Below are 16,957 nucleotides of genomic sequence, written 5' to 3'. Positions count from 1 at the left end.
GGAAATGCCAGATCCCTAGAATGGTGAAGAAACACATATATTGAGGTGGTCACAGAAGAACTGGGTTTGCTGAAGGGCTTAGATACAAGATAATTTTGAGTGACAGAGTAAAGCCAATATTTCACTAGGTTAAGCTGGTGCCACTGCCTCTAATTACAAATTTGAAAAAGGAGATAGACAGGTGGTGCAAGGGTGTCGTTATTGAGCCTATTGCGGCATCTGCATTGTTGGCTTCCGTGGTGTTGGCCAATAAAACATGAGACAGATTGAGAATGTGTGTCGATCAGAGGGACCTTAACCAGAAAATCTGGGTAGATTGACACCAATTACCCAATATTAATGAAATGTTAGGTACCCTTTAAGGAGCTTCTGTTCTGTTTTTCCACTCTTGTCCTATTCACCGCATACCATTACAAAAGCCCTAGAGGAGAGTTCAATAGCACCTCTTTTAATACTACTGAGTGAGCATCAGATTTTGGTCCATGCCCTTTAACTTGTATCTGCATCTGTGATGTTCCAAAGGGCAATGCACACATTGTTTGGCAAAATTGAAAATGTTATGTACTTTCACTGTGAAATTCTGGCGCATTCTAATGTTTGGCTAGATAATGATCGAGTGCTGGAATTTTTACTGAACGTGTTGAGGGGGAGTGGACATGCTATCAAAAGTAAGAATTTTAAAATTGGCCCATATAGACCATTCTGGAAGAAACTTCTAACCATTAATTTCTTACCTTCTAATATTCCACAGGCATGAGAAAAATCCTTGAGCAGTACCTCTGTGTGTCAATAAGTGGCACAGACATCATCCGTGCTGGATGTAATGTGCTCTGTGCCTATATAGGCGCCACCCCAGCATAGATTTGATTTGTCGACTTGTATAGCGCGTGTATGCCTGAAGGCGTCTTGGCACTGGATTTGGCAGGACATATGAGGTGGCGGGCCTGAGTGATGCTTTTTATGAGTTTCATGAGTTCAGTTGGAAAAGAGCCAAGTTTTCAGTAATCTTCTGAAGGACGAGTGAGGTACTGTTTTTTTATCGACATTGGCAGACGGTTCCAGGTTTTTTCTGTTCCCAATACGAATCTTCTTCCTCCCCAGCGAACCTGCCTATACTTGGGTAGTTGTAGCAGTTTTGAGTGAGATGATCTGAGATTTCTGGCTGGTACGTACCATTTCAAGTGCAATCTCAGATATAGTGGTCCTTTACCCTCAAGTGCCTTATAGACAAGACACTGTGATTTGAAAATGATTCTTTTCTCCACTGGGAGCCAGAGAAGGGCTCTCAGTCTATGGGAGATTACTTCATATTTGTGGATACCCAGTATCAATCTGGCGGCAGCATTCTGCAGTCGCTGCAGTTTTTATAGATACTGGGATTGTATCCCTACATATAGGGTGTTGCCATAGTCCAGTCTGAAAAGATCTAAGGTTGTCACCAGTGTCTTTAATGCTTCCAGGGGTATGAAAGAACAAATCTTTCTGATCATCTTTAAGATCCTCCAGAAAGTGGATGAGAGCTTGTTAATTTGAGCGTCAAATTTCAGTTTGTCATCAAAGACCACACCTAGGTTCTTAACCTTGGAGACTGGCGTCGGGCACTCTCCAAGGTTATCTGGCCACCATCTTAGTGACCAGAAGGAAGGGTCAGGGCCCAGCATCAGGACCTCCGTTTTTTCTCCGTTTAGTTTTAGGCAGTTAGTCTGCATCCAGGTGTTTACTTGTGACATGCAATTGGTAAAGCGATCAGCTGTCGTGTCCACGTTATTTGATACTGACACAACCACCTGGGTGTCGTCAGCATAAGAGACCACCGAGAAACCACATTGCCTAATAATTGAGGCCAGCGAAGTCACATAAATATTGAAAAGTGTGGGGCTGAGAGAGGAGCCCTGACGCACACCACATGGCAGTTCAAATGATTTGAATGTGGAGCCTCCCAGTTCTACTGAGAAAGTTCTGCCGGTTAGATAGGATAAGAGTAGATTGAGGGCGGATTCTGAAAGCCCAGCTCCGCTAATCTGCTGGTTAATATTTCGTGGTTAACCGTGTCGAAGGCCGCCGATAGATCTAACAAAATCAAGGTAGCCTTCCCTCCTGAGTCCAATGATCTTCTGAGTTCCACTGTTGCCATAATCAGAGCAGTCTCAGTTCCATGGCCCTCTCTGAACCCATATTGAGAGTGGTCCAGGAGTTCTCCAGCGGAGATGAAAGAGGTAATCTGTGTGTTGAGCAATTTCTCCAATACCTTGGATGAAAAAGGGATCCGAGAAATCGGCCGGTAACTGACAGGTTCTTCAGGATCTAGATTGGCTTTTTTTTTAGCAGATGCAGGACTGAGGCTGTCTTCCATGCATCAGGAAACCTGCCTGACTGTATAATCTCCCTAAACAATAAATTTAGGTTTTCGCTGAGTAGTTCAGGTAACAGATGGAAGACTTTGGGAGGACAGGGGTCTGACGGGGCTCCTGATTTGATTGTTTTCACTACTTGGACGATCTGTTCCCACTTGGGAGATGTGAAGGAGAAGCCAGTGCCAGGTGTGTGACTATCTGGCCCTGGTTTAGATATCTTAGAGGAGGGGTGATTACCATCTATGAAGGTTTTGTATACTGTCTCAACTTTGTTGATGAAGAACTGACCCAAAGTGTTACAAATTTCCAGGGTGCTGACTGTTTTGGAATTGGCTGGGAGATTAGCTAGTTTTTTTTTACTGTAGCGAACAGTACCCTGCTGGAATTCTTGGCTTCCAAAATTTTCGACGTGAAGTATTTACTTTTTTCCTCAATGATCAGTCTCTTGTATTCTGATAGTGTTTGTGCATTCTCCTTTTTTTGGGCCTTTTTTGGCATAGTGATGGCAATTCATTTCTTTCCGCTCCAGCATTCGCGGATCTAGAAAGATACCTCTATCAATTTTTGACCAACTTTTTCTCGACTTTGTAAAACCATTTTTCTCCAATTGTTTCCCCTATGTTTGGGATGTGTCCCCTCAAAACCAATGGATTTTAAGGCTTGTGGGGACTGTCACAGACATATTTCTGTGACAGATCCCCACTTGGTCGGTCTTTAGTGCTTTGGGTCTGTCCACGACTCTGTCTTGCTCCGACTGTCTCTCGATACACCCAATGGACATTCCAGAGAGGGCAATGAAATTCATTGCAGCAACCCAAGACCCTGTGTCGCTCCTAACAGCTGTCTTGGTCCTGCGGACGATCTCTGGCCCATCCCTGTAGGTGTTCCCACAACCGGTCATCCTCAAAGCCAAAACGGTCTTCGGGTAAGTCAAAGAAGAAGTTGAAGCATTGCTCGACTTGACCATGCCCTTCCAAGTCAGAAGGAGCGGCCCGCTCTCACACTCCACCCACAAAGCTGGTGCCAACCTTTTCTCTGTGCTTTCCAGAATTTTCTGGAGCTAGAGCAACTTCTGCCCAACTTCAGGAGTATTATGAGGCCATGGACCGCATCTTTGGGCAGTCGACACCCTCTGACACACCATCCGACCCCAAGAAGCAGAGAGGTGTTCTACCTGGATTACCTTCGGAGGGCACTCTCCTGATGCTGGTTGGACTCTGGATGCAGACCGACTCTGGTCCCAAGTCTAATTCCGGCCCTGTGACCCTTGCCGGAGTTCAGTCCGTCAATGCTGTTACCGATGCCACACGACAAGGGCAACCCTTTTGTTCTGTCCGACTCCAAGATGGTACTGCAAAGGCCAAGTCCTAGGTCAAGACTGGGCTCCCTGGGGCCAGGCATCCCTCGGATATGGTGCCCCTGTCTTTTGGCAGGCCTGAGTTTGAGGACGATTCTGAGTACAGGGCCTTTACCCTACTGATGATATCACTCATTCCTTCCCTGAGGAGAAGTGGTAGGAGGAGTTGGGTGATGCCAGCAGGCTTGAAACGTCACCGGACTCAGGTTTGGTCTCTCCACCTGGTCCGACCACTGAGTAGAGCGCATCATTCCCCATGGTCATGAGAAGGGCAGCTGAGGTCCTTGATCTTCAGCTCCCATCAGGGTTTTAACTAAGGTGCTTCAGCTGCGGCAAACCAGTACAAAGATGTCCTCCTTGGGCCCTGACCCAAATCCTGCTCAGGGGACCCAAGCTACCGCCAAGTCACCCGTCGTTGACCCGATATTCATCACCCAGCACCCAACCCCAACAGTTTGTTGGTGCAGCTTCGACAACAGCCATAGTCATCGCAGATGCCTTTCCCTCTTCACCCCAGATAGGGAGTCCAAAAGATTGAAGACATTTGGGAAAATTATTTTCTCCACCAGCCTGGCCTTGCAGTCGGTTAATACCTCTTGCTTTCTGGGCTGCTGCACTCTTGCTCTGTGGGACTCGCTGGCACTGGTGCTGTCCATGGTCCCAGAAGAAGAATATGCGATTCTCTCTCAAGCCAATCTAGAAGTTGAAACACAGGGAAATTCACTCTAATTTGTGGTTTTGACTGTCTCATTTGGCAGCGCAATGGACTTCACTGTCCTCTCTTCCCCCAATCCCAGCTCTCCCAGCTCCCCCCCCCCCTCCCCTGGCCACCTGGTTTCACTGCCATTTTATAGCCATGGTAGAGGTTGCCACAGACCTCTTCGATACTAGGGACACTATACTGCCCAGTCCTGCCCCCCACCCCCTGATTCCACCCCCTTAAACCTCTTTAGTGTGCTCTCATTGATGCACCACCATCTGTGAAGAGACAGACCCTGGCACCTTTTACTGGAGTGGCTGACTGTCACCTCATACATGTGGGTGAGTAGATTGTTCTTAAGGATTATGCCTTCCGATTCCCCAATGCCACTGTCCGTTCAATGGGTGTTGGAGGCCCATATGTCCTTGTTACACCAGGAGGTTGCTCTTTGGCTACAGAAGCCATCAAGTAAGTTCCGACATCAGAAGTATGACGTAGTTGCTATTTCTGCTACTTTCTGGTGCTGAAAAAGGACAGAGGCCTCTGTTCTATTGTAGACCTTCACCCTCTCAAGGCCTTCCTGAGAAAACTAAGGTTCAAGATGCTCACACCTGCCTAGGTCCTGTCTGCCATGGACACTGGAAACTAAATGGTAATGTTAGACCTTCAGGACACTTATTTTCATGTCCCCATCATGCAGGCCCATAAACCTTCTGTTCACAGTGGGCTCAATGCTTTTTTTTTTTTTTTGCTGTGCTCCCCTTCGGCCATTGCAGTGTGCCTCTGGTCTTCATGAAGGTGATGGTGTGGTTGCTCCCAATCATCGCCGTTCAAGGGTCCTAGTCTTCCTCTAACCCAATAACTGGCTTCTGAAGGTGGGCTCGCCCCAGGCAATCGTCAACTACATCCAGATATGGCAAACCTTCTTTTTTCGTTGGAGTTTACTAGCAACATGCTGAAGTCACACCTGACTCCTTCACATGCACTCCCTTTAATCACAACCATTCTGTACACAGTGAGGTTTGAGTCCAGGATATTAGGGTTATGATGTTGATGTTTCAACCTCTGGTCAAGATTTTAGTTAGACAAATCTGAGCCTGCTGGGTCTGATGGCTTCCTGCATCCTGCTGGTGAAGAACACCAGATGGCACATGCTGGCTCTGCAGTGGGATCTGAAGCCCCAGTGTGTGCAGCAACAGAGGAATACCTATGAATGTGTCCAGATTTCAGAGGAGACTACAAGAGATCTGCAGTGGTGGTTACTAAATTGCAATCCGGTCAGCGGCCACCGACCTCTCTCCCTTCCCCTTCCAGAGCAGACAATGGTAACTAATGCATCGTTTCTTCGATGGGCTGGCCACCTGGGAGAGGTGGCGATCAGAGGACTCTGTTCTCTGATGGGGACCCTGCACCACATTAACCTGTTGTAGTTGCAGATCAGCCGCTTGGCGTTGAAGGCCTTCCTGCTGTCCATTGAAGGAAGGCTGGTGCAGCTGTGCACAAACACCACCACCGTATGTTACTGTAATATGCAGGGGTGTGTGGAGTCATTGACCCTGCGCCAAGAAGCTCTGCACTTTCAGACATGGCTCGAATGTCTAGACATCTTCCTGGTCATACAACACCGGGTGGAAACTAAGAATGCCAGGGCATACTAACTTAGCCGTCCATGCCCTGTGGACCACAAATTACGTCTACTCCATGAGATGGTGCAATGTCTTCTGCATATGGAGAGAATGTTGGCTAGATCTATTGGCCATCACCGAGAACATGCAGTGTCAGCTCTTCTGTGTGTTGAAGTTTCCTAACTGACTCTCGCTAGAAGACTAATTCCACTTGGAGTGAAACTCAGGACTCTAGTACACCTTTTCACCCATACCACTCTTGCCTTGAGTCCTCAAGATGATCAGGACCGGGCCCCAGTCATCTTAGTGACTCCGGACTGGGCACCTAGGGTATCCTATTCCAAAATCCTGGGTAGGAGTATCCATTTTCTAATCAGGCTGCCTCTTTGGGAGGATCTCCTGCTGCAGCAGCAGAAAGGGTCCTGCACCTTAACCTACGCACGCTACATCTTTATGTTTGAGATGAGCGGCGGCAGCTGAGTGACTTTGATCATCCTTCCAAAGCTGTGGTTATTCTAAAAAAAACTAAAGTCAATAGAGAGGGCCCCCAAACTCCAAAAGAACAGGGCAGTAAATAAGACTTGTAAAGTTGAACAAAGATCCCTTTGGAACTCGATAGAAATTGCAGCAATTCCAGCCAATTCAAACAATCATCCTCCGCCATTCTCGATCTTCCACATTCAGTGGTCTCCCAAGATTAACCAAAAATCAATGCCACAAGATAAAAATGTAAACATTTATCAAACATTTTATATCATATATACCAATCTCATATTTTGATTAAAGTCCTATATCTGGAAAATAATGACATTTTAATTTCCTACTCAATGTGTTGTCTCATTAAGTAAAATCCACAATGTACATTAGATTTGAAACTAGCAAAATGTACAAAGAAAAACACTGACAAATTGAAAGAAGACAAAATACTGGAGAAAAAGACAAAAAAAACATCAGTCCTTGCACAGAACTAATATGTTAAAATCAATATCATAGATGCCTAGTACTTGACATAATCATCACTTGGTGCATCCAGACGTTTATGGAATTAGTCTCAATATAACGTTGACACATTTCGGTGGTAAACATGGACTGGGACCACCTTCCTCAGGACATGTTAATATCTCACAAACTCATACTTATAAATTGGTATTACCCAAGTCTGTAGTCTTATGTATCGGGTCCATTTCCTGGCTTGTCAAACAGATCCTAGATCCTTGTTATGGGTCTATTATACGAAAGTACACCACAGTGTATAGAAAAAGAGCTCTCCAATAAAACCAGGCATTGATCTGCATCATGGTTACTCTCAATCTTTTTTATTCAATTTGTGGTGTAATCATTCACAGGTTTCACCATATGTTTCAAACATTAAGTCACCCGGACCTTTAATTCAGCATTGTGCATTCCACAAATCCACATATTGGTTGGAGTTGGGTGTCCCCTAACAAAATCTGTATACACCTGCCACTGGGACAACTTTGTGCTTGGTTTTCGAACCAGCATGTTGACCCACCTCGTGCTAAACTGACTAAGGTGTTACTGATTGTGTTGTCATCGGCCCAGCAAGGTCTGGCACTGGATACTGTTAAGGGGTATTTGTAGGCTATCTCGGCCTTTCTGTGATTGCCCAATCAATCTTCCCTGTTGAAGTCACCCATTGTGAGTCATTTCTTGAAAGGTCTGCAGTATATGTTTCTGCCTTCCTCTTTTAATATACCCCAGTGGGACTTGACTTTGGTTTAATCTATCTGATGTGCTCTCTTTTTTGAGCCCATGCATAGCTGTCCTCTCAGGATTCCAACTCTCACAACAGTCTTCTTGATGCTCCTTATAGCAGCCCTGAGGGTGAGCGAGCTTCAGGCCCTCTTTGTTCACCCACTGTATACTGCCTTCTACCAGGACAAATTAATTCATCAAATGCGTACCTTATTTCTACCTAAGGTTGGGACTCCCTTTCACTTCAGTTAGACAATCACCCTTCTGGCGTTCTTTGCCCCCTCTCACCCCTTCCTAGGAGGAGGAGGGGTGGATCCAAAGAGAGCCCTTATTTCTGATTTTAATTGTACCAAAGACTGGACGATCAGCTTTTTATTGGATTCACCAGAGTTAAGAAGGGCAAGGCAGTGCAGAAGAAGGCCATTGCTCCATGGATCATACTCTGCATAAAAATCTGCTAAGTGTTAGCGAAAAAAAACAGCTGCCAGAAGGTTTTAGGGCTCACTCCACCAGAGGCTGCAACTAATGCATTGGCACCTAGGCTACCTAGCCTTGACATCTGCCAGACGGCAACATGGGAATCGCTCTATATGTTCACGGTGCGCCATTGTCTGGACAGTTAGGTCTGTCGAGATGGGTATTTTGCCCGCTCTGTCCTGCAGGACTTATGGTTTAAGCCAGTTCGAAGTCCCTCCACTGGGAGGTTATTACTGTGATATCTATTCTAAGGGAAAGAATCTTCGGTTATAAGTCTCTTCCAGAAAAACAAGTTACTTACCTTCGGTAACATTTTTTCTGGTTTTACTACAGATTCCTACCAGACCTTCCCTTCCTGCCTGCTCCTCTGAACTAGACTTCTTCCTCTGGAAGCCCTTCCTTATATTCAGCACACTGGTCACAGTCATTCTGACGTGCCACTGTGTTTGTGGCTGTGGAATGTGTCATAAAAGAAACTAGCGTCAGCACGCTCAGTGGTGCCTATATAGACTCCATGTACCTCACATCTGGTGTGGTCGATGCAGACCCATCAGTGCCTCCTACTAGTGCACAAAGGTACTTCTCAACATTTCCTGGATCCTTTGTGACACCTGGAGAATATTCTAAGGTAAGGAATCTGCAGTTAGAGGCTGTACTAGAAAAGGCATTACAAAAGGTAGGTAACATGTTCTTTAAGTCATAATACCAACCAGAGTGGTAGCAAACCCAAGGAGTATATGATAAAGGGCGATACAGGAAGCATCTAGTTCCATCAACAAGGAGCAGTTTGCTCATTTCTAGGATTATCAGAGCACTATGCCGAATTTAGAGAGATTTTTGCCAGCAAAACTAACAAGATGCAAAGTTTGATCAAGAAAGACAACTCTGTATGATGCCGGCCGTGTGAGTGGGAGTGTATTAAAGTACAAGAAGAAATCTGTGCGACCCAGTGTTAGAAGCTGCTCTACATCAAATTACCCACAGCTGTGGTGACCGATGCAAGCAATTGTTCATTGAGCACTGTCCCATGCAGTTGAGTGATAAGGAAGAAGTTGTGGTGATGTATGCTTGGAGAACTTGGAAGCCAGCTGAACAGAACTATTCTGTAATAGAGACGGAAGCACTTATGTTGTACTGAGGTGTCACTCATTGTAGACAGTTATGTGTAGGGCAGTGAGTTTGGTTTCTTGTCCCAACCACAAGCCACAATTGGTAGATTTGTTTACATGTAAAGGAGCTGGAAAAGTGAAGCATTGCAAAGCCAAGTGGTGATTCAGGTTGTAAGATTTTCTATACAATATGGAGTACGTTCCTGGAATAAGAAATGTGACCGCAGATGGTCTATCTTGGCTGCGTCTCGAGGATCAGGAGTCGGAAGACAATAAGGAATTTGTGGTGGTTAATTTAATAGAGGTTACAAGGGACTGCGTGTTGCATTCGGAATGGGTGGAGGCAATGCAGTTAGAGGAGAATCGAAGGAGGGGGGGGGGGGGGGAAGTATGTCAGGACTAGATGGCCTGACAGAAAGGTGCTGGATGAGGCATTGTAAGGCTTTGAGAATGTCGGCAGAATTATTTTGGTCAGATGAATTTTCAGGAGGAATGGGACGATAATGGTACGGGTAGGATTGAGGAAATAGATAATTGATTTGGCACGGGATGAGTTCCAAGAAGAAAAGGTTAAGCACATTTTTAATCATTCAGGTTGGTTAAAGACATTGAAGGTATGGTTTGGCAGTTTATACCATGTGTATAGATCAACATGTCACAGAAGACTACAAATTATACTTGACCACAAATTGTTAATGCCTGTGGTCCATGAAGGAAACCTGTTTTTTTCCCTACATAATGTGTCCCCTTCCATGCTTTGGGTTCTGTGTCTAGGTTTGATTTGGTGGCTTTGGATTACTATTCATGTTGGCCAGAAGTGATGTGTGTGAAACAAGTGGAGACAAAAAACATCGTAGAATTCCTGTAAGTTCTCTCTATGAAGAAAGGTGTGCCGGAAGAGATGGTTTGAGGACAACTTAGTCCAACTTGTATCGATTGAAATTAAGACGTTTTTGGAACGCTTGGGTATTGGGCACTTCACAACAATGGTGTTACACCGCCAAAGCAACAGGTTTGTGGAAAGGTGGTACAGAACCTTGAAAGAGTATTTACAATAAACTCTATGTGAAGGAGGAAACTGGAGGAAAGTGTTTAAGAAGTTTCTGTGGGCATATAGCACCACCCCAAATGAAGTAACTGATATATCTGAAAGAAACACGTTAAGTTATATTACTCACCTTAGAATATCCCCAGGCGTCAGGCTGGATCCGGAAAGATTTTTTTTTCGTCATCAATACCCTTGCGCGTCGCTAGGCGTCGTTTGCGGCACCGCGTCCGTCGTCGGCGTCGTGATCGCCGGGATGACGTCGTCGGTGTACTTAGAAGCCGCCCTCGCGCACTGACGTCAGTTCTTCTTTTTTCCGTGCCAGTAAGCGCCGATCCGGGAAGAGCATACCCTTTTAGTCACTTTTTGACTAAACTTTTTGAACTCTTTTGGTTCCATTTCCAGTCGACCTCGAATCTGGTGCCGGTAGGGATGCCTGGATTCAAACCATGTGACTCCTGTCACCGACTGATGTCGGTCACGGATCACCACCATCGGTGTCTCTATTGCCTTGGGGCCGACCATGATGCAGAGCCGTGCCTCGACTGCCGGGCCTTGACCTCGAAGGCTAGGCGGGAGCGGTCCCGCAAGCTGCACGAGATCCGGCAGTCGGCTCCACGCCGATCACGGTCCCGGTCGAGGAGGAGGTCGAGGGACCGGTCGCGGAGCCGCAGCCATCACCGCTCGTCGGGGTCCAAGTCCTCGCATTCCGGAAAGTCGAGGCACAGTAAGAAGAAGTCGAAGAGGTGACATCGCTCTTCTGACTCCCCTCGCCGGTCGCGCGACTTGGCAGAGAGTTCGGGTGGCACAACCCGCGCGGCTCCGTCGGAGTCGCGTCCGACCCCATATCCTCTGGTCCCTGGGTCTGACGCGACTCCGGCAGAGATCAAAGACTTCCATGTGGCCATGAGGAGTCTGGCTCCGACGCCTGTCGGCGCGCCTTCGGGCACCGCAGGCTCGACTGGGAGGCCTAGCGAGCCGACGGCTCCTGCCCCGGCGCCGTCATCCCGCGAGATCCAGGCCTGGATCCCGGTCGACGCCGGTCGACCTTACAACCCCTCTGCCGGTGCCGACTCCTCCGGCGCCGCCTTCGGGCGGCGCCGTCCCCAGTTTTAGTCCCGGTCCGGGCCCGGCGTCGTAGTGGCACCGCCCGGCGCCGTATCCGGCACCGATGGATGACAGGTTCATCTTCTGCCCGGCTCCGATCATTCCACCTGTATACCAGGAGTCGGATGATGGGGACGACTGGGAGGGGTCTGAGGACCCTCTGGCACAGTAGTGCCAGTTATCTCAGGACTGGGCAGAAGAACTGGGGGATGCCAGTGGTCTTGACACCTCCCCTGACACTGGCTTCATCTCTCCCCCCTCTGTGGCTACGGAGGAGGGTGCTACATATTCTGTGGTGCTGCGCAAGGCGGCCGAAGCCCTTGGGCTGGAGCTCCCTGCTGAGGCCGTGAGGACTAATCTCCTCACTGAAGTGCTTCAACCGCCAGTAAGCTCCTCTGAGCCTCTGCTGCAGTTCAATGAAGCACTGACCGACGTTCTGATGGGCACCTGGTCCAAGCCCTCCACAGTCCCTCCTGTGGACCGGAATGTGGCCCAGCACCACCGCCCTGCACCGGGCGACCCCAGTTTTCTGTCGGTGCACCCCACGCCCGAGAGCCTGGTTATCCAGGCCTCTACCTCCCAGACCGCCTTCCCGTCCGCTCCCCCGGATCGGGAATCCAAAAGTTTGGAACAGTTTGGGAAGAAGCTGTTCACCTCCCTTAGTTTGGGGTTGCGGTCTATCAACACTGCGTGCCTTTTGGACCGTTACACCCACTCCTTGTGGGATACGGTGGCGGACGTGCTGCCTCAGTGTCCGGAGGAGGCCCGGACACGGCTCGCCCAGGCTCTTGCCGAGGGGCGGGATGTGGCACGGTATTCAATCCGATGTGGACTGGACACAATGGACTCGCTAGGCAGGGCAATTGCGATCACGGTGGCGATTCGTCGCTACACCTGGCTGAGATCACAAACTTCTCTGGGGATGTCCAAAGCACCCTCATAGACATGCCCTTCGATGGCCGTCGCCTTTTTGGCGACAAAGCGGATAGTGCGCTGGAGCGCTTTAAGGACTCCAGGGCTACGGCCAAGTCCTTGGCCTTCTCGGCCCCACGCCTGCAAACTTCCGCTTTTCGCCCCTTTTGTGGCCAAGGAAGGGGTGCCCCCTCACGTCCGTCTAGCCACAGACTGCTGAACCAGCCTCAACATGGTCGCGGACGTGGATTCCGCCGAGGCGGAGCAGGGGGACAACGAGCCGGTCCGTCCACATCTGCCCCAGCAGCATCCGCCTCAAAGCCCTCCTAGTCTGAGCTTTCAGGCCCTTTCCACGCCAGTGGGAGGCAGAGTTCGCCATCACCTGCTTCACTGGCGTACCATCACATCGGACAGATGGGTGCTGCAAATCGTCCGAAGGGGCTACTCCCTCCCCTTCGAGGCGACCCCTCCAGCCATGCCACTGCAGTACCACCGCATGTCGGGGGATCACTTGCAACTTCTGCAGGAGGATGTTACGGCCTTCTTGGCCAAGGGGGCCATTGAGCGCATTCCTGGTCCAGAAGTAGGTCGGGGTTATTATTCCCACTACTTTCTGGTTCCCAAGAAGGGCAAAGGGGGCCTATGCCCTATCTTGGACCTCAGGAGCGTCAACGCCTTCCTCCGGAAGGAGAAGTTCAAGATGCTCACCTTAGCTCAGGTTCTGGCTGCCCTAGACCCTGGAGACTGGATGGTAGCGTTCGACTTGCAGGACGCTTATTTCCACATCCCCGTCCTGCCGGCCCACCGGCGTTACCTGCGGTTCACGGTAGGCCACGAACACTTTCAGTTTACCGTGCTCCCCTTCGGCCTGACCAGTGCCCCTCGGGTGTTCACGAAAGTGATGGCGGTGGTCGCAGCTCACCTGCGCAGATTAGGGGTTCCAGTCTTCCCCTATCTCGACGACTGGTTGTTGAAGGCGGGCTCGCCCCAGGCAGTCGTCTCCCACCTCCAGACTACGGCCGACCTCCTGCATTTGCTGGGGTTTTCCGTCAATGTGCTGAAGTCGCATCTGAGTCCCTCCCAGAAGCTCCTCTTCATTGGACGGGTTATGGACTCGGCGCAGTTCCGGGTCTATCCTCCGGAACAGCGGGTTCGGGATACTCAGGCTCTGATTCCGATCTTTCGGCCTTTATCCTGGGTTTCGGTCAGGTTGGTGCTGCGGCTTCTGGGTCTGATGGCCTCCTGCATCATGCTGGTACATCACGCCAGGTGGCGGATGCGGGCTCTGCAGTGGGACCTGAAGTTTCAGTGGGCCCAGCATCGGGGCAACCTGTCCGACCATGTCTTGATCTCAGAGGGCACTGCAAGACAGTTGCATTGGTGGCTCACGGACCGCGATTGGTTCAGTGGCAGATCCCTCTCCCTTCCTCAACCGGAGCACACAGTAGTGACGGATGCGTCCCTCCTGGGATGGGGGGGCCACATGGGAGAGGCGGAGATCAGAGGCCTCTGGTCTCCGGCGGGGTCCCGGCTCCATATCAACATTCCGGAGCTGAAGGCGATCCGGCTTACACTGAAGGCATTCCTTCCCTCTGTCCGGGGAAGTGTAGTGCAGGTGTTCACGGACAACACAACCGCCATGTGGTATTGCAACAAACAGGGCGGGGTGGGGTCGTGGACCCTTTGTCAGGAGGCTCTGCGCCTCGTGACATGGCTGGAACATCAGGGCATCACCCTGGTGGTTCCACATCTGGCGGGCTCTCTGAACGCCAGAGCAGATGAACTCAGCCGCCGGTGCATGGTGGATCATGATTGGCGTCTAAACTCGGACGTAGCGCAAGGCCTCTTTCGGCAGTGGGGAGAGCCTTGGTTAGATCTATTCGCCACCAAAGAGAACGCGCAATGTCAGCAGTTCTGCGCGTTGGAATTTCCAAGGCGGCACTCGCTCGGAGACTATTTTCGTTGCGAGTGGAGTTGCGGTCTGTTGTACGCCTTTCCACCTATACCACTTCTGCCCAGAGTGCTGAAGAAGATCAGGCGCAACCGGGCCCAAGTTATCCTTGTGGCTACGGATTGGGCACGAAGATACTGGTATCCCGAGCTACTCAGTCGATCGATCGATTCCCCCGATTCGACTGCCTCTTCAGGAGGACCTTCTGTCGCAGCAGCAGGGGACGGTCCTCCAACCGAACCTGTCCAGCCTCCACCTCCATGCGTGGAGATTGAGCAGCGGCAGTTGATGCCATTTGACTTGCCTCCTGAAGTCTGTAATGTTATTCTGGCAGCCAGGCGTCCCTCCACAAAATCAATATACGCCTGCAGGTGGAACAAATTTGTGGCATGATGCACAGCAAAGGCTGTGGGTCCCCTTTCCGCCCCTCTTTCTGAGGTTCTCCTCTTTCTTCTTTCCCTGGCTCAGCAGGGCTCTGCTCTGGGCACCCTCAAGGGATACCTTTCAGCTATTTCTGCTTTCTTACGGCTTCCTGATCAGCCTTCTCTTTTTAAATCCCCTGTTGTTTCTCGATTCTTTAAGGGCATTACTCACATGTTTCCTCCTGTCCCTTTCGTAATGCCTCAGTGGGATTTGAATCTAGTGTTGACCTATCTGATGTGCGCTCCCTTTGAGCCACTTCATAATTGTCCCCTTCGTCTTCTGACTCTTAAGATTGCTTTCCTGGTTGCCATCACCTCTGCAAGAAGGGTGAGTGAGCACCAGGCTCTATCTTCTAAGCCTCCTTTCCTTTCTGTCCATCCGAACAAAGTTGTTCTCAGGACTCGTCCTTCCTTTCTCCCTAAGGTGGTAACTGCCTTTCACATCGGCCAGTCTGTTACACTGACCACCTTCTTTCCGCCTCCACATCCCTCGAAAGAGGAAGAGAGGCTCCACCGTCTGGACCCAAAACGGGCGCTGTCCTTCTATCTGGACCGCACCAAACCGTTCCGGGTGGACGACCAACTCTTTGTTGGCTACGTGGTCGCTAAGAAGGGGCGGGCGGTGCACAAGTGAACCATCTCTCGGTGGGTCGTTTTGTGTATCAAGGCCTGTTATTTCTTAGCTAAAAAGGAACCTCCTGTGGGGCTGAGGGCCCATTCCACTCGGGCCACAGCGGCGACCACTGACCTGGACAGGGGAGTCCCCTTGCAGGACATTTGTCAGGCAGCAATGTGGGCCTTGCTGCACACGTTTGCCAAACATTATTGCCTGGATAGCCAAGTCCGGAGAGACGGCTTCTTTGGCCGTTCCGTTCTCCAGGACTTCCTGGTGTGATCTTGGTCCGCAGACCCACCTCCGGGGTTGGTATTGCTGGGGTATCTATTCTAAGGTGAGGAATCTAACTAACGTGTTTCTTTCAGAAGAACAAGTTACTTACCTTCGGTAACGATATATCTGTAAGAAACATTAGTTTGTTAGATTGCTCACCGCCCCACCAATCCTCCCTGTTCTGCGAACCGATATCTAGGGTTAAGGTCATCCCTTTTAGGGCCCTAGATTCTTGGCACCAGTGTCGGTCTCTTGCATGGCTCTGCGTTCCTGGTACGGAAAGCTATGTACAAGAACTGATGTCAGCGTGCGAGGGCGGCGTCTAAGTACTCCGACGTCATCCCGGCGATGCCAACGACGGAAGCGGAGCCGCAAACGACACCTAGCGACGCGCAAGGGTATTGCTGACGAAAAAAAAATCTTTCCGGATCCAGCCTGACGCCTGGGGATATTCTAAGGTGAGGAATCTAACTAATGTTTCTTACAGGTATATCGTTACCGAAGGTAAGTAACTTGTTCAACACAGTAAAAATATATGGGAGCAAGTGAATATTTGCTCCAAGTTTTGGCTGAGCTAGCTATTGAATGGAAATTGCTGCACAGGGAGCAAAGGAGATGTAAGTATTGGAAAGGACAAGTTTCCAGAGATGGTGACCATGTTCAGGTTTGGCTATTGAGTCAAAGTAAAAATGGGAAAAAAGGCATGGGGGTTTTCCTAGTTTTCGAATCCTTTGTGTAGGAAGATTTGTGGTGCAACAGTCTGATGGCAATGGGAAACAAAATGGAGGTGTTGCGCATTCCACAGTGTGATGTAGTTGGTGTGAGAAGTTGGCCTGATATATGATGTCACTAATTCTAGTGTACACCTTGTATCAGTCCAAACAACCCTTATGGTGATTGGTTGTAAAGTCAACCTTATAGACAAGCTATCCTAGTGGTAGCATGGACAAGAGCAGTCTTAGGCTAAACTCTGTGTGGCATGTAAAGCCAGCTGTTATACCATTTGTAATCCCTTGAATACCAAATGAAAGGACACCACAACAGATATATATAAAAATAGAATGTATTTATTCTAGTCAAACCCTCAGCACTCTTTATGAGATTCGAGGTAAGTACAACAGTCTTATTTAAGCATACATTAAGTCACACAGGTAAGTAATACAGTTAGACCCTAGGGGCCACGCAAACCATATACTAAGTAAGTGGTATAAGAACCACTGTCACGAACACAGGATAGGCCTAGGGAATCGCTGGGGCTACACTGTACTACCAAAGGTTAGGAAGTGGGAGGCC

This window comes from Triturus cristatus, chromosome 8 (genome assembly GCF_964204655.1).
Source record: "Triturus cristatus chromosome 8, aTriCri1.1, whole genome shotgun sequence".
Classification (NCBI taxonomy): domain Eukaryota; kingdom Metazoa; phylum Chordata; class Amphibia; order Caudata; family Salamandridae; genus Triturus; species Triturus cristatus.
Note: the sequence above shows the minus strand (reverse complement) of the source record.